The sequence below is a fragment of the Theobroma cacao genome, chromosome 5 (assembly GCF_053813885.1).
Source record: "Theobroma cacao isolate CCN51 chromosome 5, ASM5381388v1, whole genome shotgun sequence".
Lineage (NCBI taxonomy): Eukaryota > Viridiplantae > Streptophyta > Magnoliopsida > Malvales > Malvaceae > Theobroma > Theobroma cacao.
Window position 1 is genome coordinate 6,600,654 of NC_142643.1, and position 24,735 is coordinate 6,625,388.

Below are 24,735 nucleotides of genomic sequence, written 5' to 3' on the forward strand. Positions count from 1 at the left end.
GAGATTAGCAAATCAACTTTGTATAAGGCAAAAAGTAAAGCTTTGGACATTATAGAAGGAGATTACAATGGGATTACTGTGAAATGATCTAGAAAGCTAATCCAAGGAGAACTGTTAAAATGTCAACTAAGCCACAACCACCAATTATGGTGGTTGTGATACCCAATATGATGCCTCTAAGTTTCAAGGGTTGTATCCAAGTTTTCATGCTTTGAAAGAAGGGTTTAAGGTATATTGCATACCAATAATTGGTTTAGATGAGACACATTTAAAGACTAGTCTTGGTGGTCATTTGCTAATTACCATTAACAAGGATGGAAATGAAAATCTGGTGTTAATTTCCATAGCATTTTTTAGTAAAAATCAAGAGAGACTTGGACTTACTTTTTGAAGGTATTGTTTGATGACATAGGGAATCCAAAAGAGAAAGAGTGGGTATTTACTTTTGATCAGTAGAATTGTCAAATAGGATAATTCTTTTTATCTTTATATTCATGTAATTTGTTTTGTTTTGTTTTTATTTAGGGTTTACAATAATCATTTGATGAATTATGGCCAAGTGTAGAACACTGTATAAAGAATTTGTATGAAAATTTCAAATAGAGTTTTAAATGGGAAGCATATAAAGATACTTTTGGGCAACTGTGAGTGCTTCAACTATAAAGGGAAGGGAAAAGGCAATGAAAATGCTTAAAAGGATGGACAAATGTAAGTCTTATCGATGGTTTATGAACAATACTCCTCACTATTGGACAAGATCAAATTTTTTCGAATTATATCAATGTTAGAGGGGATTAGGAGAAAGCCAATGAAAAGAATATATGTTAAGAGGGTGGGTATGGAAAAATATGAAGCCTAATCACTCTTACTATACAAGAAAGACTTGAGAAACGTAAGGTATAAAGTAAGAATTATTTGATCACTCCATCTAAAAAGAAAGTATATGAGGTGAACTTCAACAAGTCATGTACTATAGATTTAGCTTCAAGAACTTGTTCATGTAAGAGATAAAACCTTATTGGTGTTTTATGTAAACATGTTGTGGTTTGCATATTCATGAATAAGGAGAAGTAAAGGAATGTGAAGATGAATGCTACACCAAGAAAACATATAAACATACGATACATCCAATGCCAAGCAAGGATGAATGGACTCAAACCAATTTGACTCTAGTTGAAGCACCAATTGTGTTTCAACCTCGAGGAAGGCTTAAGAAGGTTAGGAAAAAGGCACCGGATGAGAATAGGAATCCATATAAAGTTTCAAAGGCAAATGGGCTAGCAAATTGTGATAATTGCCATAAAAAATGTCATAATGTTAAGGGCAAAAAGATCAATTTGATAGGGGAAACACCAGATCAAAGAAGAATGAGGAAACAAAGGGAGCAAACATAATTTGCAACAATAGTAACTATTGTTTCTCAAAACACCATATCTCATAACTCTATTGCAAATGTTTTGTCAAGCTCGTCCAATCCTTCAAAGGTAATATTGAACAAAACTATTTACTAGTCTTCTATTAATATACATCATAAGTGCATTTTTATTTTTACTTTTTATTTCTGTAATATCACTTTTAAGTAAACCAACTAAAAGGGCAAAAACATAAGCTACAACACAAGCTTTTTCCATAAGAATTGTAATTCTTACATATAAATTAAGATTATACTTATTCAAACAACAAAGTACTCAACTGCTCTTTCATTGGTTAAACAACCTTTTATTGCAACATGTCCATCATCTTCAATTTATCCTTTATCATTTACTTCAATGTAAACCATAAGATCTAAAGCTTCCAAAGCAATCCTTTATAAAACATATTTGATCACATCTTTTATTTTTAATATTCAATAGCTTATCTTCACTTTCATAGCTAATTTTTTGTGTTTAAAATGCAGTCACAACCTTTGACACCAACAACCAATGCAAGGAATTGCGAAGAGGTAGTTAGCTTTGATTAGCTTATATTTAGCTAACTGTGACCTTTTTTGTATAAAAGATGTGACTTTTAATAGTTGTATGATGTGTTTTGTCTACATGATTTGTATTAGCTAAGAAACTGAGTTTTTTGTATGTCCAAATTGATATTACTTACTTAGGATGATGACAATATTCTTACCCAATACCTGTTAAGGTGAATTTTGTATACATTTGATACTTTTAACATAATGCAAGATTTTATTTTAATTAATTGATTATGTGCTAAAATTTTAAGGTCTATAGAAGACTCAAGAATTGTTTAATCCAAAGTATCATTATTTTATGGCTTGCTTAACTTTGAAATATATATTTGTAATTTCAACCCAAATGTAATCTTGTGGGCATCTCCTTGCTTCTTTCAATAGTTATATATCTTAGTTTTTTAAGCATCACAATTTGCAATTTTTTGATGAGCAAATGCAAGTGATAAATCTAGAAATTATTGGGCTTTGATAATTAAAACAAGTTTATAACAATTGTTGGCTCCATTAGTTTTTGATGATAATAAAACATTCCCATTTATTTGTGTCTAATTCCTTTATTTGAGTGTGCAAGAAATTAATATATGAAATTAATTTAATTAACTCCTCAAAGAGTATTTTTTAAAGAAAAATAGGGATAAAATCAACAAGATGTAATTGAATAACAAGGAGGAAGCTTATTGGTGAAATAAGGAAGAACATTGGTTGACCAAATTTCAAATTGGAGAAATGGCGGGTTGAAGAGTTTGAGAAGCAGAACCAACTTAGTCAACCAAGTTAGTTGACTAAGTGCCCTCTACCAGAATCTATAAACCAGAAACAAAATCAACTTAGTCAACCAAGTTAGTCGACTAAGAGCTCTTTGTCTGCAATTTGAACCAAAGCACTATAAGATAGATTAACGGCTAGAATTCATCCTCAACTATTTCAAACGGCCATAAACTATCAAACTACCATAAGAGTTTCATCTCCAAGTATAAAAGGGTCTTCCAACAATGAGAAACAAGTTTTTTAGAAGCCTTGAATGAGATTTGAGCTGTAGAAAGTTGAAAAATCAGAAAAGCTTCATTGCAGTTGTCTGCACTTAAACGCCTACTCTTTGCCATTGTATTTAGCACTCAATCTTGTACCATTCAGATTAACTTGTGATCATAAGTACTTTCTTTAACTTCTCTTCTTGTATACTTAGAGTGAGGGAGTCACTCTAAGGGGTTGTTCAAGCTTGGGAAAGCTTGAATGTTATAGGTTGTGGTTGAGCCTTGGGAAACCACTTTGGGTTTTAGTTGAGCCTGTGAAAAACTAGTGTAAAGGTTTTGGCTGAGCTTGCGAAAAGCCATTATAAAAGCTTGGTGAAAGCTTGTGAATTTCACTGAATTCTTAGAGAATTGTTGGGAAAATCCTTGGTTGGATAATCAAGGTAGTAGATGTAGGTCTTGAACTGAACCACTCTAAATTATTATGCATCTTATACTCTATTTTTAGTTTCTTGAGTTCTGAAAATTAGTTTCACACCTTGTCAAGAGCCAAATTGTGCTATTCAGCCCCACTTTAGCACATATTAATGGGACCAACAATTAGTATCAAATCTAGTTCTCTATTATTAAGGCTTAACATCCTTTTGGAGGATTCAAATGGCTCAACAAAAATCAATAGTGGCTGAGGGACAATCAACAAACAGACCACCTCTGTTTGATGGCTCGAATTACCCTTATTGAAGCACTAAAATGTTAATCTATATTAGGGCTATAGATTATGAAATGTGGAACGTCATAACTAATGGATCCTTTATGCCCTCAACCGTGAATGTAGTGACAAATGAGTTAATGCTCAAGCCAAGGTATAAATGGACTGAGGCTGAAACTAAGAAAGTTCAAATAAACTTTAAGGCCATCAACAAATTACATTGTGCCTTGACCCCCACTGAATTAACAAAGTCTCAAGTTGTATAACAGCTAAACAAGTGTGAAAAAAATTTAGAATAATCCATGAAGGGACTTTTCAAGTAAATGAGTCCAAAATTTCTCTTTTAACACATAGTTATGAAATGTTCAAAATGGAGCCTGGTGAAGACATCACCAGCATGTTTGATAGGTTTACAAACATTACAAATAAATTAAGTCAGCTAGGCAAGCCTATCCCTGAACGTGAATTAGTTAAAAGACTACTTAGATGCTTACCAAAATCCTGAAAACCAAAAATGACTGCCATTAAAGAGGCTAAAGATCTGAACATCATCACTCTCGATGAGATTTGTAGTTCTCTTCTCACTCATGAGCTGGAGCTTAAGGAAAAAGAAGAAGAAGACCGAAAGGAAGCAAAGAAAAAGAAAAAGAGCATTGCACTTAAAGCCAACATCTTTGAAGAAGAGCTAGAAGAGCTTTCCTATGATGATGATGAAGAATTAGCTCTAGTTGCAAGAAAATTCAAAAAACTAATGAGTAGAAGAAATCGAAGGCTAACTAGAAGAGGTTTCAGGAAATACCAAGGTGCTTCATGGAAAATAAGAAACAAAAATGACTCCAACAAAAAAGGAGGAAATGATCTACTATGAATGCAAGAAATCTGGTCACTTCAAGTCCGAGTGTCCATTGCTGAAAGATGAAACCCTAAAGAAAATTAAGAAATCAAATAAAGCAATGGTGGTTGCTGCATGGTCGGACAATGACACTTCAAGCTCTGAAACTAATGATGAAAAATCTGAGGAAAGAGCAAACATCTTTTTAATGGCACAAGAGGATGAATCAGAGGTATCCTCATCCCCCTACATTAATTCTTATGATGATTTACAAGATGAATATGAATGCTTTTATGATGAATTTGAAAAACTTTTTTCAAAATAAAAATCATTGAAGAAAAAGGCTGCATTACTTGAAAATGATTTGGAACAAATCAAACAAGAGTTCACCTCTATTTTTTAGCAAAGAAATATTTTGCAAGTTGAGTTAGAACACTCAAAAATAGACTTTGAGTTTTAAAACAAGAGCTGGAAAACAAGTATGAAGCTTTGCAAATAACTCTTGATGAAAACACAACTCTTAAATGTTTGAAAAATGAATCTTCAAAAAGATATGCATACCATAATAAATATTCAGCTAAAGCATTACCTAGATGTTATAATTATGGTATATATGGTCATTTGTCATATGACTGTTTTAAGAAAAGAAAAGTGTAGAAAGTTAATAAAATTTGGATTCCTAAGGGATCCTTTGCTGCAACTAACACTCAAGGACCCAACAAAAATATGGGTACCTATAAAGAAAAACTGAAATTCTATTTTGTAGGTTGAGCTAGACTTAAAAGAGACATGTTCAAGAGCTCAACTCAAGAAGAAATAGCCTTGGTACTTGGATAGTGGCTGTTCACGGCACATGACAGGACATGAAATGCTGTTTGCTCAGTTGGATAAGAGAAAAGGAGGAACTGTATCCTTTGGAGATTATTCAAAAGGCAGAATCCATGGTATAGGTACGGTTGGTAAGAGTTCCCAAACTCAAATTAGTCATGTGTTGCTAGTTAAAGGCTTAAAGCATAATCTACTAAGTATTAGTTAATTATGTGATAAAGGATTTAAAGTATGTTTTGATTCAACTACGTGTGAAGTGATTGATATGAGTACAAATAAAATCTCATTTATAGGAAAAAGGTTGAAGAACATGTATGTAATTTTTCTTGAAGACCTAGATGTGAATAGTGAAGTATTTCCTGTTACAAATGCTGAGAATGATAGTTGGTTATGGCATAGGAGATTAGGACATGTGAGCATGCATACTATGTCTAAATTAATAAAGAAAAATCTTGTTACTGGACTGCCGGAATTGAAATTTGAAAATGATAGGATATGTGATGCTTGCGAACTAGGAAAACAAGTTAGAACATCCTTTAAGACTAAGAAAATAGTGTCAACATCTAGACCTCTTGAACTATTGCACATTGATCTATTTGGTCCAATAAGCATAACTAGCTTAGGAGGTAAATCTTATGGCTTTGTAATAGTTGATGACTATTCTAGATATACTTGGGTATACTTCCTTGCTCATAAGAATGATGCTCTACAAGCATTCTTAAGTTATTGTAAGAAAGTAGAAAATGAAAAAGGACTAGCCATAGTTATCATAAGGATTGATCATGGAGGAGAATTTGAGAATGATGAGTTTGAAAAATTTTGCAATGAAAATGGGTTGGATCACAATTTTTCTGCACGTAGAACACCCTAGCAAAATGGAGTTGTAGAGTGAAAAAATAGAACATTAAAAGAAATGGCTAGGACCATGTTATGTGAGAACAACCTACCTAAATATCTTTGGGCCGAGGCAGTAAATACAACAGCTTATATTCTTAATAGAGTCTCAATAAAACCCTTGATTTCAAAGACTCCATATGAACTTTACAAAGGTAGGAAACCAAATATTTCTTATCTTAGGAGTTTTGACTGTAAATGCTTTGTATTGAACAATAGAAAACAGCCCCTAGGGACATTTGATGTAAAGAGTGATGAAGCAATATTTTTAAGATATGCATTAAACTCAAAAGCCTATAGAGTTTTTAACAAAAGGACCCTAACCGTTGAAGAATCAGTCCATGTAGTTTTTCATGAGTCAAATGCTTTACAAAAAGAAGTTCATGATGATGATGATGATATAGAAATCCTAGAAAAACAAATGAAGGAAATGAGCTTAGAGAATAATAAAAATAATGAAGAAAGCTCATCTAGAAGAGAAAATAAAACTCCATTTCTAGAAAATCTGTAAAGAGCAAAAAATCAGCATGATGATCTACCAAGGAGTTGGAGATTTGTAAGAGATCACCCACAAGACCAAATAATAGGTTACATTTCACAAGGAGTTAGAACTAGGAAAGCAATTAGAGAAACTTGTGAGTTTTCAGCTTTTATATCTCAAATTGAACCTAAAAACTTTGAAGAAGCTGAAAATGAGAAAAGTTGGATAATGGCCATGCAAGAAGAACTTGATCAATTCACTAGGAATCATGTACGGTCATTGGTACCTAGACCTTCAAATCATCCTATTGTTGGTACTAAATGGGTATTTAGAAATAAAGTAGATGAGCAAGGAAATGTAGTTAGAAACAAAGCTAGGCTGGTAGCAAAAGGATACAACCAAGAAAAAGGAATAGATTATGATGAAACCTTTGCTCCCGTAGCTAGGATTGAAGCCATAAGGTTGTTGCTAGCTTTTGCATGCTTCATGAATTTTAAGTTGTACCAAATGGATGTAAAAAATGCATTCTTAAATGGATTAATTCAAGAGAAAGTTTTTGTAGAACAACCACCTGGTTTTGAAGATTTTGAAAAATCTGATCATGTTTTTAAGCTTCACAAAGCATTGTATAGATTAAAACAAACTCCTAGAGATTGGTATGGGAGGCTTTCAAAATTTTTAGTTGAAAAAGAATATGATAGAGGCAGCATCGATACTACATTATTCATAAAAAGATTCTAAATGATTTAATTATTGTGCAAATATATGTGGATGATATTGTATTTGGTGTAACTAATGAAGCTTTATGCAAGAACTATGCAAAGAAAATACAAGGTGAATTTGAGATGAGCATGATGGGAGAGTTGAAGTGTCAAGCCCTACTCTATAATATACTTGCCATGTCATTCATGTATTTGACAACATGTTTGCATACTTGAATACCTCGAAAAAATCGTCAAAAGTCAGTAGTGTACCTAGCGGTACAACTAAGTTGATTTAAGCCTCGAATTAGTTCAAATAGAGATTTTAAGATGTATTTGAGAGTTATTGAAGCTTAGAATGTCTTAATATGGTGATTCGGAGTTCGGGGATTGATTTAGAGTTAAATTGAAATTTTCATAACGTAGGGGTAAAATGGTCATTTTTCCACCCAAGGGCAAATTTGGGATGGTGGATGAAATTTTGATCAGGTTTGACTATTTGGAACATAATTTGAGCTTGAGAAGTGAAAAATTTTAATTTCGACAATTTTTTGAACATAAGGGCAAGAAGGTCATTGCACGTGTCCATAAGGACGTAATTAGAATTTTTAGAATTTTACACCACCTTGACACTTTTCAAACCCATGAAATTCATTTTATACTTTGGATAATTGAGGGATTTTATGTGGTGGAGAAGAAATGCTTAATTATTAAGTTTTATGTATGGACCAATCACATGGTGACAAGTGTCAAGCTTTAATATTATTGTATTTTCCTTTATAAACACAACTAAAACTCTCCCATCTCATTTCTCTTAGCCGGCCAAGGCAAGAACAAAAGGATAAAAGCATAGAACAAACCCTAGAGAAGAAAATCAAGAGAAAATTCATTGGATTTCAAGGAATTAAGTAAGTAAAGGTAAAATTTCTTAATTCTAGCTTGTGATCTACCTTTCCTATGCATTCTTTTTCAATTACCATGGTTAAAATTCAAGATCTCATGAAGGATTCATGGCTGACCGAATTTAGGGAGAGAAGATTTGATGATTTATTTGGTTAGATTTCAAGGTATCTTAGTGTTTTTAGTTGTTTGGTGATGTTTAGCATGAAAAACAAGCAAGAAATTTTATGCCCTTCACCCACACTCCTTGGTTGAAATTTTCAAGAGAGAAATTGGATAATGGACTTTGATGAATTTCATGCTATTTAGGTGTTTTTAGTTGTTTTATGATGTAAGGTGTAAAAATCAAGCATGAAAATTACATGTTCTACACTAAACCTTCAATGGCCGAATTTTACAAGGAAGATATTGATGATGGATTTTTGTGATATTACATACTATTTAACTTGTAATTGATGATTTGGAGTGTTGGAAGTGGAATCAAGTTAATTGGAGTTGAATTGGATGTATTGGCCAATTAACCGGTGTATAGATCGAGTTAGGCCAATACCATTTTATTCCGATACATAATTGAAGCTACGTAGAACACCATATTTAGATAATAATCTGAACATTTTGCATCCCATTTCATACATTCATATAGAGCCTAAATTAGTTTTATAACGGTTTAGTACAAATATAGTAAATTGCTTGTTGTGCATTATGTTTAGGTGGTAAAACTTTCGATAAAGGTAAGGAGATTATACCAGAAGACTGGGACTAGGAGTACTTCGACTCCCGATATTGTGAGTAACCTTATTATCGTCTTAATTATCTAAAGTAGTTTTTATTCGTTTTTGTGATTTTTTAGAAAAATGAGTTTAAATGGTAAATCCTTATGTTTTATAAGTAAAATGTGATTAAATGAAATGAGTTTTATAAATCATTTTGAAATTGAATGATGATTTTAGAAATTGAGTAATTGGAGACTGTTTGATCGTGTTGTAAATTTAAGGTTTGAATTGAATGGCTTATGGTGATATTGGTATGAATGGCTAAATTGGAAATTGTGTTGAAATTGTATAAACTGTTTGTTTTGCCTTAACAGGCTAGGTAGTAATATAATTGTCATGTCATGCTGTCAAAACTTTTATTGATTTGGTGGGATGTTGATTAGTCACTGCAGTGGTGGGTTTCCGTAGACCAGCCTATTAGAGAGGGGCACGGTAAACTCGGTTATAATTTACCTCGGTACGAGAGGCGTGGAGGGTATCTCTTGAGGTAAAGCTTTAGAGTTCACTACACGTTAAACCACCACGTAAAGATGAACTCAGCCAATGCCAAGGAACAGCTATGCTTTTAAATGTAAAATTGTGTTTTATGCGTATATGAACTTTTCTTTAACAACCTTGACGGACTCGGTTGGATGCCCCGATCAAGGTATCCCCGAGAATGAGTTTGGCACAAGCCAAATTGTTAAGAAACTCGTAAGCCATGTTGATTATTTGAGTGAAATGAAATTATTTTATTTAGTTGAAATGAGTTTGAAACGTTATGAATCATAGTACGATGAACTATTTTAAGTTGTCTCCATTTACTCGACTTTAGATATTTTAGATGATGTTTGTTTACTCACTGAGTTTATATAAACTCACCACCCTTCTTTTCACTCATTCCAGGATTAGGATAGTCCGTAAATAGTTGATTACGTCGAGGGTTATTATTGAACTCACCTCCTCAGAAATTGTAGGTCCACAGCCTTTATTACTTTTGGTCATTCGGGGGCCCACACGTCATTGTAAATTAAATTACATACTCTGGTTATCTGTGTTACTATATGTATGGATTTATTTTGCTTTTATGCTACAAAAATTATTTACACAGAGTTCTATAAATATTATTTTTTAAGAAAATAGAATATTTCATTTAATATTTTTATTTTATTCTATTAGTTACAATTTCACCCTAAATGAATGTTTTAGACATAAAAACTTGTTTTTAGTTATGAAATGTGTATTTTCCCCTATATATTATATTTTCAGCAGGTTTCAAAATTTTTAGAAAAAATGACCAAAATGCCCTTGTGAGATAGAAAATATTTTTATTTTTCTTTTGATTTGAAAATAGCTTATAATCTTTTAAAATATGATATTTAGTAATTATTGCTCACAGGGGAGGTGCAAAAACTGATATTAAGCCTTGCGAGGCTTCGGTTGGCGTTCAGGGTAATGAATGTCTATCGAGACATCGCGACGGTTGTCATAGGCTCGAGGAAAGTACCGGGTCGTGACATGAAGTACTTCCTTGGTCTTTAAATAAAACAAAGTGAGGAAGGAATCTTCATCAACCAAGAAAGATATACTCATGATATGCTCAAGAAATTTGATATGCTGAAGCTGGAATCAATTTCCACACTAATGAGTACATCTATCAAACTTGACATAGATGAAAAAGAAAAAGATGTAGATCAAAAGCTCTATAGAGGTATGATCGGCTCTCTTCTTTACTTAACAGCAAGTAGACCAGATATTCAGTTTAGTGTGTGCTTGTGTGCTAGATTTCAATCACAGCCTAAAGAATCACACCTAACAGCTGTTAAGAGAATTTTTAGATACTTCATAGACACTCAAGAATTAGGAATATGGTACTCTAAAGACTCAACTCTTAGCTTAGTTGGATATTCAGATGCTGACTTTGCTGACAGCAGAACTGATAGGAAAAGCACTAGTGAAACATGCCAATTTTTAGAAAAGATGCTTATGTCTTGGTCTAACAAGAAGCAAAACTCAGTAGCATTATCTACAACAGAGGCTGAATATGTATCATTAGGTAGCTGTTGTGCACAAATCCTTGGGATCAAGCGATAATTAAAAGACTATGAAATAACTATGCATAATATACCGATATATAGTGATAATACAAGTGCAATCAATATATCAAAAAATCCTATACAACATTTTAGGACAAAGCACATTGAAATTAGACACCATTTTATTAGAGACCATGTAGTGAAAAATGACATTAAAATAGATTTTGTGAATACTCTACATCAATTAGCAAACATTTTTACCAAACCACTGAGTGAAGATAGATTTTGTGAGATTAGAAGAAATTTGGGGATGGTTAATGTGAAAGAATTATAAGAAAATCTTTGGCTCTCACATTGAAAACAGAATGCATTTAGTCGACTAAGGAATTCTTAGTCAACTAAGAGTGGTCTGACATCCTTAAATAATAAGACTTAGTGAGTTTAAAGAAATAGGAGTAAATTGTGGTATAAATTTTGATTTACTGGGTGTAAAGAGGAACAGAGCAGCTGCCAAAGGTAAATAATCAAAATTTTAGAGGGAGATTTGAAAATATGAAGAAATAAAAGTAGGGCAGTTCTTAAAGGAAGATGAGAAGTTTTCTGAGCAATAACTACTGCCAACCTCTTCTCCCCTCTCCTCTATCCCGTTGCTCTAAAAACAAAAACCTAAATATTCCTAGTTGCCTCTAAAATAGACTCAGACCTTCAAAAATTTCTATAACCAAAATGGCTAGAACATCTCAAAGTAAAGAAGTATTAGAAAAGAAGAAAGGAAAAAGGTCAATGGAGGAATAAACTGGAACAGAAAGTCAGAAGAAGAAACAGAAAATCGTGCCTGCTTCAGTGAATGAAATAAACGAGAAACTAAGAGAAAAGAAGCAAAAAACATATAAGAAGAAAGATACAGAACCCTCACTCCAGAAAGGTATCAGTTCCTCTTCTTCTTCAAAATTTAGAAATAAGCTGCATGAGTATAGATTCAAGAATATAGAAAATGCACCAATCTTCTAAGGAAAGTTTATTGATTGAAAGAGTTTTGAGGAAAATGTAGAAATTCAGACCAGTCTATCTGAGTACTTTGATGAGCTAAAACTTAAAAGTTACAGCACCTTTAAGAATAGGTCATATCGTCCAAGTCTGGTTAAAGAATTTTACTCTGGCATTGCTCTGAAAGAAAAAGAATTAATAAATTCTGATGACTATGTAAAAGATGGCTTGAATGTCTATTTGAATGGAAAAGAGTTTGTTGTGACTGCTGGAGATTTAGGAAACCTACTGAAAATAGAGGGTGAAATAAGTGAATTTGAACTTCTAGAAAAATATGATCCGTCCTCACTGTGGGAAATCATCACTAAAAGGAAAGAAAAATACTCCTCTAAAAGTAATTCAGGTCTGATAATTAATCCACAGATTAGGATACTACATTACTTTATAACAGCAAATATTCAAGGAAGGAGTGGAAGTCTTAGCTACATCAGCCTCTAAGATCTTTGGTTAATGAAGCATGCTTTTAATGGAGTGTCTCTAAATCTGAGGAGATTTATGATTAAAAAAATGAGAAGTGCTTGCAGACTTGATAAGGTCAATCTGCCATATGGGAATGTGATTACATCCCTTGTGCAGAAGAAAGGAATATGGGCTAGAAGGTATGATATGGACCTGTTGAAAACCAAAGACCAAGCCATTTATTATGGAAGCTTAGTTAAGATGGGGTATGTGCTCGATGGAGAGAAGTTTATTAAAACCTTCAAAACGGATCCAAGAAAAGAACACAGTCTACCTGGTCAGCCTATAGAGGCTTCCTTTAGATTTTCAAATGAAGTGATTTTTAATTTGCTCATGAAGATTGATGGTAAGCTAATTGACCAAGGAGTGAAGTTACAGAAAATTGAAGATAAAATTACTGAGTTGGAAAGCAAGCTGAAGGAGAAGGAAAACATGGCATCTAAACTTGTGGCTGCAGACAATTCTACCATATCTAGCATTGCACCTGCACAGTAAGGTGCTGAAGGTTCAGCAGAGAAGTCTGTCCCTCATATTGAAAGTTCTGTCACTCAAGCTGAAGGCTCTACCTACAAGTCTACCAGTCATGTTCTACAAACTGAGGACTCCCCACAAGGAGTTGATCAACCAGCCAAAACACCCTCCCTTAAACCTCAAAGCAAAAATGACTCAAAACCAGATACTGAAGTAGCTGGTGCAGAAACTGAGAAACATTAGGCCTCTTCTCCAAATTCAAAGAAAGTTTCCATTATGGACATTTTTCACTAAATGGTCAGAGAGGAACAAGCTGAAAAAGACACTGTCAAGACAACAACTCAGAAGGATGGTGCAAATGTAAGAAAACGAAAGAAACCTACTTCAACTCCTAAACTAAAGGCAAAAACAGGGAAACCAGAAGCCACCACAACACCACCAACTGAGGCAAAACAACCAACCAAAGGCAAGAAGACAATGACAACCAAGATAACTTTTCTTAAAAGAAGAAAGTCTTCCAGGTTGGCAGAGAAATCCAAACCAATTCCAGCCTTCTCTTCAATCCTTGTCTCAAACAAGTCCTCTCTAAAACCTTCCCCAAGACAGTCATCACCTCTTTGAAAGCCCTCTCCGTTTCCTCTCAACTCTTTCTACAACACTGAATCCTCACCCTCCGACACATCAGATGAATAGAAGCCCCTCCTTTTAATGCTAACAAAAAGGGGGAGTAGAATAGAATGGGTGTAGGAACCAGGAACCAAAAGAGTATAATTATTTAAAAAAAAATGTTAGGGTAGAAGAACCAGGATTAAACCTAGGAAAGGAAAGAAAGCAGAACCAAGGGTGCATGAACTTAGAGAAATAGGAGGTAAGAAGCAAAAATAGTCCAGAGGCAATTTCGGAATGTTTTTGATTAATTGTTGTTTATGTCATGGTGGCACTTGAACACTTAGTTTTAATTCTGTTGTTTATATGGCTGTGTGTGAAACATGAATACTGATATGGCTATGTTGCTTAACTGCTATAAATTGAAGTTTGCTAATATTTTGCTATTTTGGTATCTTCACTGTCATGAACAAAAATCTGCTAATGATATGTTAATATTGATTTACATGCTGATAAGTGATTTTTGTTATGACACAGTAAATAATCTCTGGTTGTAAATAGATATAGATGTTGTGCATAGAATGTCAATTGAATCATGAAGGGAGTAGATAAAATTTGATAATTATATGAGTGTTGACAGAACTCTGCTGAATTCTTTATGAAAATCTGTCAACTTTCATTGTTGTAAATCATTCCAGATTTCTGCACAAATGCATACTCAAAATGTTTAATATCATTCTCTCTTATGACAAAAATGAAATTAACTGGAGTAAAAGTAAGCAAAGTTTGCACAAACTAAGGGGGAGCTTATACTTAGGGGGAGCAATCTTCATTTTCTATAGAAAACTAAAAAGGGTAAAAAGACACCATACTATTAATCAATGAATGTTTTGTTATCATAAAAAAAAAAAAAAGAGATTGTTAGCTCCATTAGTTTTTGATGATAATAAAACATTCTCATTTATTTGTGTCTAATTCCTTTATTTGAGTGTGTAGGAAATTAATATATAAAATTAATTTAATTAACTCCTCAAAAAGTATTTTTGAAAGAAAAAGAAGGATAAAATCAACAAGATGTAATTAAATAACGAGGAGGAAGCTTATTGGTGAAATAAGGAAGAACATTGGTCGACCAAATTTCAAATTGGAGAAATGGTGGGCTGAAGAGTTTGAGAAACAGAACTAACTTAGTCAACTAAGTCAGTCGACTAAGTGCTCTCTGCTAGAATCTGCAAACCAGAAACAGAATCAACTTAGTCAACCAAGTTAGTCAACTAAGAGCTCTCTGTCTGCAATTTAAACTAGAGCACTATAAGACAGATTAACGGCTAGAACTCATCCTCAATTGTTTCCAACGGTCATAAACTGTCAAATTGTCATCAGAGTTGCATCTCCAAGTATAAAAAGGTCTTCTAATAATGAGAAACAAGTTTTTTAGAAGCCTTGAATGAGATTTGAGTTGTAGAAAGTTGAAAAACTAGAAAAGTTTCACTGCACTTAAACGTCTACTCTTTGCCATTATATTTAGCACTTAATCTTGTACCATTCAGATCAACTTGTGATCATAAATACTTTCTTTAACTTCTCTTCTTGTATACTTAGAGTGAAGAAGTCACTCTAAAGGGTTGTTCAAGCTTGAGAAAGCTTGAATGTTATAGATTGTAATTGAGCCTTGAAAAACCACTTTAAATTTTAGTTGAGTCCGTAAAAAACTAGTATAAAAGTTTTGACTAAACCTGCGAAAAACCATTATAAAAGCTTAGTAAACCACTCTAAATTATTGTACATCTTATACTCTGTTTTTATTTTCTTTGAGTTCTGAAAATTACTTTCACACCTTGTCAAGAGCAAAATTGTACTGTTCACCCATTCTAACACATATTAACGAAACCAACATCGATGATATAAGTTTGCCACCATAAATGGTTTTTTTTTTTTTTTTTGAGAGGAAAGAAATACATATTAAAATAATAATCAATTTTTCCCAACCTCACAAGTGCGTGAACAAGGTATAAGATTCAAATGCAAAAAATGAGACTTTTAAATATAAAGTTGTTACTATCTTTTACTGAAAATTTAATACTGTTACTTATTGTGATAACAGTAATAAAATATAAAATTTTACTTGAAAAGATAAAAACTCCATATGGTACGTGAGAAAATATCCTGTAATGTTTATCCTAAATTTTAAAATAACTTGAATATTAATCTAAATCAAAATGAAATCGTTTTGAGTTAAAACAATTCTAATCAAATCAATCCGATCCAAACTTAAGCATTTGGCACATGTTTGCATTTTAGAGATGTTATTCTATGAAAAAGGATAAAAGATTTTGTTAATCCAACTGAACAATGATGGAAATATCTGAAATTAGTATCCAAGCGAACAATTTGTTTCAACTACGGCTTGAGGCTATCAGCCTATAGTTAGCTTTTTTGGTTTGCACATTGTTTTGTGTTTGGATTACTACATCGAGTATGATTTAAGCTTTCAAACAGATTTAGTTATACTAATGGATTGGGGCAGCAAAACCCGAAGCTTCTGAATTGATGAAAACAGACACTCAAAGCTGAAGCAAACAAGAGCAATTCTCTTATCCAATCTTCTTTTTACAAGATTTCAAAGTCAGACAGCACCAATCTAAGAGAATTCAATAGCATCTTGCAGGTTGAAATGTGGAATATGAATGGTACATGGCAAGTCAGACAAATTATATTGCCTCAAAAGTTGAGCTCAAAATGGAAAAAAGATCAATTCCCATTCACACATCTAATTGATTCATCACCCTTGCCATTCCCGCTTCTCCACTTTTAACTTCAACCAAAATCACAAAAAGAAAGAAATCAAATTATTCACCTACAAGGTTTGTCTCCCACCTGCAGTAATTGAGACATCTACAATACTGAACTGGAATTTGAACTTTTCTACCATAGCTGAAACCACACAAAAGATATAAAATAGCATAAAACTACTTAATTCTTAAAGGGTTCCAAAATATGAGAGAAAGCCACAAACCCAAATCCAAGAAGTGCCTCAAGAATAAAAGCCCCAGGAGGAAAAAGGGGGAAACTCGAGGAAAACCCTCAAGAAATCCCCTGAAATGAATTCACTTTACTTTTGCGCAGCTATGACTCGAGACGCTTCCATGGTTTTCAAGAGGAAGGCGATCTTAAGGGCTGCGCTTCTACCTTATCAAATCGCAAAATAAAAAGATGAAACTGAAAAGCAAACTCCTAGTAAGAGAGCTGAGCATTGAGAAAAACGAAACGAAACCCTAATTGATCAACGCATGGAACGGCAGATGAGAAAGGAGGTATTTATAGGCCATCTTTTCCACTCTTCGGATATTGATTTTGGGCCTTCCGCTCGGCAGGATGATTGGGTTCCAACAACACTTGGGCCCGGTTCAGAGATCCAATAGCGGGCTTGATGTGAGAATGAGCTTGTTTTGATGGCAAAAGTTTAAATAAGTATTTCGTCATTGAAACTGAAATTCTTGACTAAAAATAATTAAATGAAAATTCAAAATCATTGGATTGGTAGTGCTTATTGAAGTTTAGACAATTTTAATATTTTATTTAATCATACGTTTTGTATTAAAAAATTAGGATTAGGATGTACTTTTTCACCATTCCATATTACTAATATTTTATACTTAATTTTTGTGTATTAATAAAATTTTTAATTACTTGTCTATGTATTATAGATATAAATATTAATAAAATTCCATTTGATTTTTTAATTGCAGTTTTAATTTTTAAATCAATTTTAAGTTTAAACTTATGAAAATAGAAGGGGATTTATCGCTAGCTAGGCGTGAGAAGTGAGAAGGATGTTGAGATGCAAGCATACGGATCGATGCTTTCTTGCCTTACATCATCTAAAGCATTTTGCAATACGATTTCGACCAAGAGATTAAAATTTATTACTATGTCCACTTTAAATTACTTGATATATTATATATGAATTTTATTATTTAATATAACAAAATTTAACCAATTAATATTATATAAGACTTTTGTTACTGGAACAAAAGTTCTTGGTCTATATATATCTTAAAGAGAAAATTGCAAGAAATAATCTTTCTCAAAAACTCAATTCAAAAATATCATTTCTTATAATTTTAACTATTTTTAGTCAAATTTTGACGTGACTTAACCACAATGCCCTTTAAACAATTTCAGATAAATTAAAATGATTTCAGTTTTCTCTATTTCGTCATCCAAACAAAAATTTTAAAATTAAATCTCGATTTTTCTCTTTTATTAAATACTGTCTATCTCGCCATCCACCTCTTTCTCGCTATTTGAAAGAGCAGAAATGATATCAAGGTATGTATTTTAGGTTATCAGATTTATTGGTTTATATTTATAGAACTCTAAAGTTAAGGAGTTGAAATTGAATAGGCATATTTGTAAATTAGAACATTGTATGACTTTGGCAACTTAAACTTGACTGCGATCAAGTAAATCAATTAGTTATTAAGTATTGCAGTACTCGTTTTTAAACATTGTGTCACCAATTTTTGGGTATTGTGAGACTGATTTTTAAGTATTACGTGATTTAATCATTGTGTCTTTGGTTTTTTAGGCATTCGGTGATTAGTTTTTAAGTATTGCGTGATTGATTTTTTAGCAACATCTAAGTCACACTGTCACGACCCGGAACCTCCCTCAGGCCCATGACAATCGCCGCGACGTCCCGATTGATACTCATTATCTAGAATGCCAACCTGAACCCCGCAAGGCTTACGTATCAGTTTCTTTCCTTTCCTGTGAGCAATCATTGTTAAATATCGAGTTTTTAGAGAATATATACTATTTTAAATAAAAAACAATCAAAATAAAATTTTCGTCACACAGGGGTATTTTGGTCATTTTTTTCTCAAAAATTTTGAAACTGGCTAAAACGTAATATACAAGTACAAAACACATAATTCATATTCAAAATGAGTTTAAAAGTCCAAAATCTTCATTTAAAACGAAATTACGGTTATTTGAATATAATAAGAAAATAAAAGAAATATTAAGGAAAATATTATATTTTCTTATAAAACAATATTTACAGAGTTATACGTGAATAATTTTTATAGCGTAAAAGCTAAATAAATTTATACATACTGAAATACAGTAAGCCAAAATATTTAATTTAATTTACAATAACAAGAGGGCCCCCGAATAAACAAAAGTAAAGAGGACTGTGAACCTACTGTTTGGAAAATGCAGATCCAATGATAGTCCTCGATGAGATCAGCTATCTACAGTCTATATTGAACCTGAAATGGGTGGAAAGGAGGGTGGTGAGATTATAAAATCTCAATGAGTAAACAAACATTATCATAAATATCTAAAGGCGAGTAAAATGGAGGCAAGTTTAAACAACAAATTTCAACCCATTTCATAATGTTTTCAATTTGTTTCTTAAACCATAAAATATTTATAATTTACCAAAACAGTTGTTAAGGCTTATGTCTTTTATTAAAACAAGGCTCAAGCCAAAACTAATCATCGGGGATACCTTGGCCGAGGCATCTAACCGAGTCCGCCAAGGGTGTTAAAATATTCACACGTGAAACATATTTTTATTTTTAAAACTAGTTGTTCCTTGGCGTTGGCCGAGTTACACATTCACGTGGGGGTTCGATGTGAAGTGAGCTCTAATACTACCCCGGGAGTCACCCTTCTCGCCTCTACAACCAGAGTAACTATATAACTGGGTTTACCGTGCCCCTCTAATAGGCAGTCCACGAAAACCCGTCACTGCAGTGACTAACCCACCAATTTTAATAAAATTTCGACAGTATAACGTGGCTTTTATTTATTTATCCAGTCTGCATAGTAAAATCAACTTACATAAATTTCCCAAATGCACTCACAAAATATAGCCACATATACTCATTTCTCATAAGCCATTCCTAGGAAAATATATATTTTTCAAATCAATTTGCAGCCTCCAATTACTCAATTTCATAATCAATACAATATATTTTTATTTATCACATTTATTCATAAAACATCAAAAATCTAGTTTTAATCTTGTTTTCATTTCATAAAATATATAAAGGGCATTTAAAAATAAACTCTAGATAATTTACAATAATAATAAGTTTACTCACCGTTTGTACAAACTAAAAGCTTTCTAAGCGCCCCGATCACTACTCGTCGGATACGACTTCTTTGCCTTTTCCGGAAGGCTCTCCTCCTAGACACATTACAAAAATTTACACAATTCGTCACATTGATGCTAAATCACTATATAATTAACTTAAATCCTATACTAATGCATGGTATGAAATGCAATAGCCTAAAACGGCTTAAACGCGGTATTAACCTATTTTTGGCACTTTGCTCGATAAATTGCTAACGCGCTCCATTTTAGCTCTAAATCATCCCATTCTCTCTCCAACATTTCTAACCATTAAATATCAGGCAATAACCTTCTAAAAACAACAAAATCAGCTCACTCCCTTCCTTGGAAAATTCGGCCAAAAATGGGACATTAAGTCGGTTAATTTTCTACTTTGTTTTTCTATCACGTTTAATCGTTTTTCATCATTTTCTCTTCATTTTCCTTAGAATATAATCAATTCATCATCATTGTACAGCATTGAGCATCCAGCCAAGAGTGGGTATTGTGAAAATTCAATGATTTCTTGCCCAATTTAATTTCTAAACACATTTAACTAACTAAAACTATCAATTTAACTAAAAATCAAAACCTAAAAATTTCAATTTCTCTCCCCTAGAATTTCGTCCAGCCCTTGATATCACTGTTTGATCTCTCTCCTCAAGCATGCTAAATGGAAATAAAGGCATAGGAAAGGTAGAAATCAAGCTAAAATCGAAAAATCTTACCGTTAGAGGCGTAAACAGTCGAAAACCGCGAATTTCCCTTTGAATTTTCTTGTTTCTCTTTGGTTTTTCTTTTTTTCTTCCTTTCCTCTCTATTTCCTCTCTTGTTCTTCCTTATGGCCGGCCAGCACTCAAAATTTGAGTTTAAATGGGCTGACTTTTCATTAAAATAATATTATTTCATTAAAAAAATACCACGTGTCACTTTCCCATTGACCCATTTTTAAAATTTCATCCATTTGTTTCCAAATTTTCACCATACACTTGTCCCACATATCCATAGCTTAGATAAAATTCTCAGACTTATCCAAAGTCTCGGTGGAGTAATTTTTGAAATTTACACTTTTGCCCCCTTTAAAAGTGAAAAATTACATTTTTACCCAAAAAACTGAAAAATTGCCCATAGACATATTTTTCATCCCTTATACTCATACCATTCTCCAATTTGTCAAATTTGATCTAAATTCTCTCAAAATCTCAAATTTTGTCCGTGGGTGGCAAAATTAAGATTTTGCCCCTACACTCCAGAAATCACCAGAATTAAACTTTTTCGCTCTTATCATTAAATTATACTCCAAATAGTTAATCTTGGTCAAAAATTTCACTCCATGATCAAATTATTATCTTAGGTGGCAAAATGACGATTTTACCATTGAATATCAAAATTTCCAATTTTACCCCAAATTAACCCTCGAACTCTGAACAATCATTTTTTAGTCATTTCTTGACTATAAAATATTAAATTTCATCATACAATTCCTATTTGAACTAGTTCGATGTTAAATCAACTCAAGTGTACCATTAGGTACAATACCGAATTTCGTCTATTCTTAGGTGCTTTTCCTAGCATAATAACATACTACTCAGTGCATGTATGTCATGACATATATTTATAGGGTCAGGTTTTACACACACAATGCCTAAAAACTAATCACGCAATACCTTAGTAACTAATCACGAAATGCCTTACTAACTAGTCACGTAATGCTGATCAATTAGTCACGCAATGTTATATTAACCAATCATGCTTTACCTAAAAATCAGTCAACAACACCTAAAAATTAGTCACACAATGCTTAAAAATTAGTCACGCAATACTTAAAAACTAGTCACATAATGTCCAAAAATCGATTACGTAATGTTTAAAAATCACAAAACTACTGAATTTTATTTAACAAAATCAACAACTTTAAAAAACACACTATATTCTATTTAACAATATAATCAACGAATATACCTACTTTACGAAGAATGTTCAAAATGTTCAAATATTTTTATTCATATATCAAAAATCACTCAAAAATACTTAAAATGTTCAAAACGCTAAAAGGTTTTTCTTCGTATATTAAAAATCAATCCAAAATGCTCAAAATGCGTAAAACTTTTTCTTTCTAGCAAGAAATATTTTAGAAATGAATGATTTGGCGAAAAAAGTTCAAAAGATATGAGTCGATTTGAGGCACGAACTTAAATATATAGGTCGATTTTATTAAAAATAATTTTATTTAAAATTAATTTTTTTTGACTAAAAATAATTAAAATTATAGAGAGAGTCATTTTCAAAAATACCTTATTTATGGGAGGTTTCAAACTCCTCCCCTGCATTTCTTAGCTCTTTTAATGCATGGAATGCACAATCCGTTGCTGGTACCCAAAAGAGATGATTAAACCGCCGTGCTTGACGGCCCCAGTGTCATTGTCTCCATTTGGATTGTTATCTATATATGCCCTCAGCCAATCCCACAGGCCACAGCTGTGGCTGTAAACTTCTTGACTCTTGACTCTTGTCCTTTGGCGGAGGAGAAAAGGCATTGATTCTTTGAAACCTGTAAAGCATTATGAAGTCCTTGATTTCTCCTGTTATATATGTCCTCAACCAATCATAAACTCTTGCTGTTTATAGAAAAAAAAAAAAAAACCCTCGCTGTTTGTAGTTGTAAATTTGGTGACTACCTCTGAGGAGAAAAAACACATTGAAAACTGGAAAAGCATCATCCAGGGTTTTTGAGTGAAACCGACATGCATGGTAATACCTGGAAGGTTAAAGTCACCAATGACAGAAGCAAAAACAAAAACAAAGGACGAAATTCTTAAATGCTATGACAGCGTCCTCCCTCGTTCCATTTACATCATATCATTAGCTCATTCCAATCCTTCTACCACCGACCAAGGAAATGAAAGGTGCATGCTTATTGCACCATTCCGTTTCTCTCTTTTATTTTGAATCACAAAAATAATACCTCTGCACCGTCTGTGCCGTCTCCATATCGAATTTATTGACTAAAGAGTAAAAGCTGGGACCAACAGCTTAAAGAAAATGTAGTTATTCTATTATTCTTGATCAAGTTTTGTCCTTTTTAAGCTGAAGAACATGCAACGAAAAGTTGAGGAAAAGCATCAGCAAATTCTTGAGTGAAATAGTTAGATAGATAGTTTAACATCATGGTATTATACCTTTGAAGCTGAAATAGTTATTCATTCCATGAATTGAAAGTGGTTGAGTTTGCTTCTTGGGCTAGCTTAACTCAAGTGATAAAAATAAGAGCTTAAATTGATGGAGCAAAAAAATAAAGCAAGCTTAAATTCACGTCGTGGTCTAAGAGAAAGGTGGAGTCTTGATATAACACTATTGCTGCTCCTTCAATTTCCTTACTAGCGATCATGCATTTAAACCAACATGCATGCTTCTCTTCTCAATGAGACATTTGATAATTTGATAACATGTTAATTTCCTCCATTTCTCTTTAAAATCCATCATTTTTTTTGGTGGGGTTTGCCTTAATTATATATTTGTTACGTTTTCAAAGATTTCTTTATCTAATAGGCTTGATATTTTGATGGACACAATTTTGGATATACAAATATCCCTCCTTGCACATGTTTTGAACCTCTTACCTTGTTTGACACGGTTTTGGAATATGGAAAATTATGTTAGTATTGTTGTTAATGCACCCAGAATAATAGAAAATACTATAATAATTAACAATAAAAAATTATATGTTGAAATAATGTCATCGAATTTTGTGAAATCTATGGATTAAGACTGAGATAGACCACTCTTTCTAAGATGCTTTGTGTTACTGGTGTATCTTCATCACCACAATACTCAACCTTTTCATTGTATAGCCTACAAATTATATGGTAGGTTTGTATAGTAAATCTTTATCACTACCAACTTTTTGACCGATGACAATAATATAGGAACCAGAGGCGGAGCCTCATATAGTCTCCCAAAATTTTTAAAATATTCTCTTAAATGGTCTCCTCAATAATTTTTTATTTAATAATTTATATAAATAAAAAAAAATATCCCACATGCCTCACTTAATTTTAATTTTTTTTATTTTTTTCAATTTATATTTATATTTATATTTATATTTTTCTATACTATTTGCTCATATATTTTAAATTTTTATAGATTTACTTTGCTGAATTTTTAGGAACCATCAATCATATTCTTTTTTTTTGTTATGTCATATATAGGTTCCATCGTCTACTTATTATGTTCCTCTTTCTTCTGTTCTGTTAATTTTTTTTTTCATTATTGTGATATTAAAGAATTAATAAATTATTATGTAATTTTCAAATATAAGTTGTAGTATTGCATTGTTACTTAGAATTTTATCAATGTATCATTTTGTAATTAATTTTGATTATGTAAGTGAAAATTACCTTAAGTATATCTTTTTTTTTATATACTTTATGTTTTATATTTAGTTGAAAGGAAATTATTTCGAATATTGTAGACACAAAATTACAAATAAAAAAAACAGAGTGAAAAATATAATGAAAAAAATGAAAGAAGGAAAAAAGGAGAGAGGTACGACTGGCAGGGTGCGGACGCACCCTGCCAGGCACCTCTCTCACCTGCCAGACGCGAATTTTTCGCGTCTGGCAGGGTAGTGGAGCGCCCCCTCCAAAGCCCAGAAATCGGGTATAAATGGGAGGGGGGAGAACCTGCAGCAGGGGGGAGTTTTTCTAAGCAATGGAGAGCAACCAAGGAGCAGAAAAATAGAGAAGGAGGGAGAATCGTTCTGCTGCCGGCAAGGAGAGCTGGGCAGAAGAAAAAATAGAGAAAGAGGGGGGGAGTTTTTCTAAGCAATGGAGAGCAACCAAGGAGCAGAAAAATAGAGAAGGAGGGAGAATCGTTCTGCTGCCGGCAAGGAGAGCTGGGCAGAAGAAAAAATAGAGAAAGAGGGGGGGAGTTTTTCTAAGCAATGGAGAGCAACCAAG

At 32.8% G+C, this 24,735-nt stretch overlaps 1 long non-coding RNA gene and 1 other non-coding gene across 2 annotated transcripts; both read right to left on the reverse strand.

Annotated features, from left to right (window-relative positions):
* Nucleotides 1-16,342: 16,342 nt before the first annotated feature.
* LOC148762390 (small nucleolar RNA Z266) lies at nt 16,343-16,447 on the reverse strand. Its single transcript, XR_016026841.1, has one exon. It is a non-coding gene; the product is annotated as a small nucleolar RNA Z266 (small nucleolar RNA).
* Nucleotides 16,448-18,823: 2,376 nt separating this feature from the next.
* On the reverse strand, nt 18,824-20,609 carry LOC148762391 (uncharacterized). The gene is made up of 3 exons (XR_016026224.1): nt 20,506-20,609; nt 19,767-19,852; nt 18,824-18,926 (listed from the first exon to the last, which is right to left on the reverse strand). It is a non-coding gene; the product is annotated as an uncharacterized LOC148762391 (long non-coding RNA).
* Nucleotides 20,610-24,735: the final 4,126 nt, after the last annotated feature.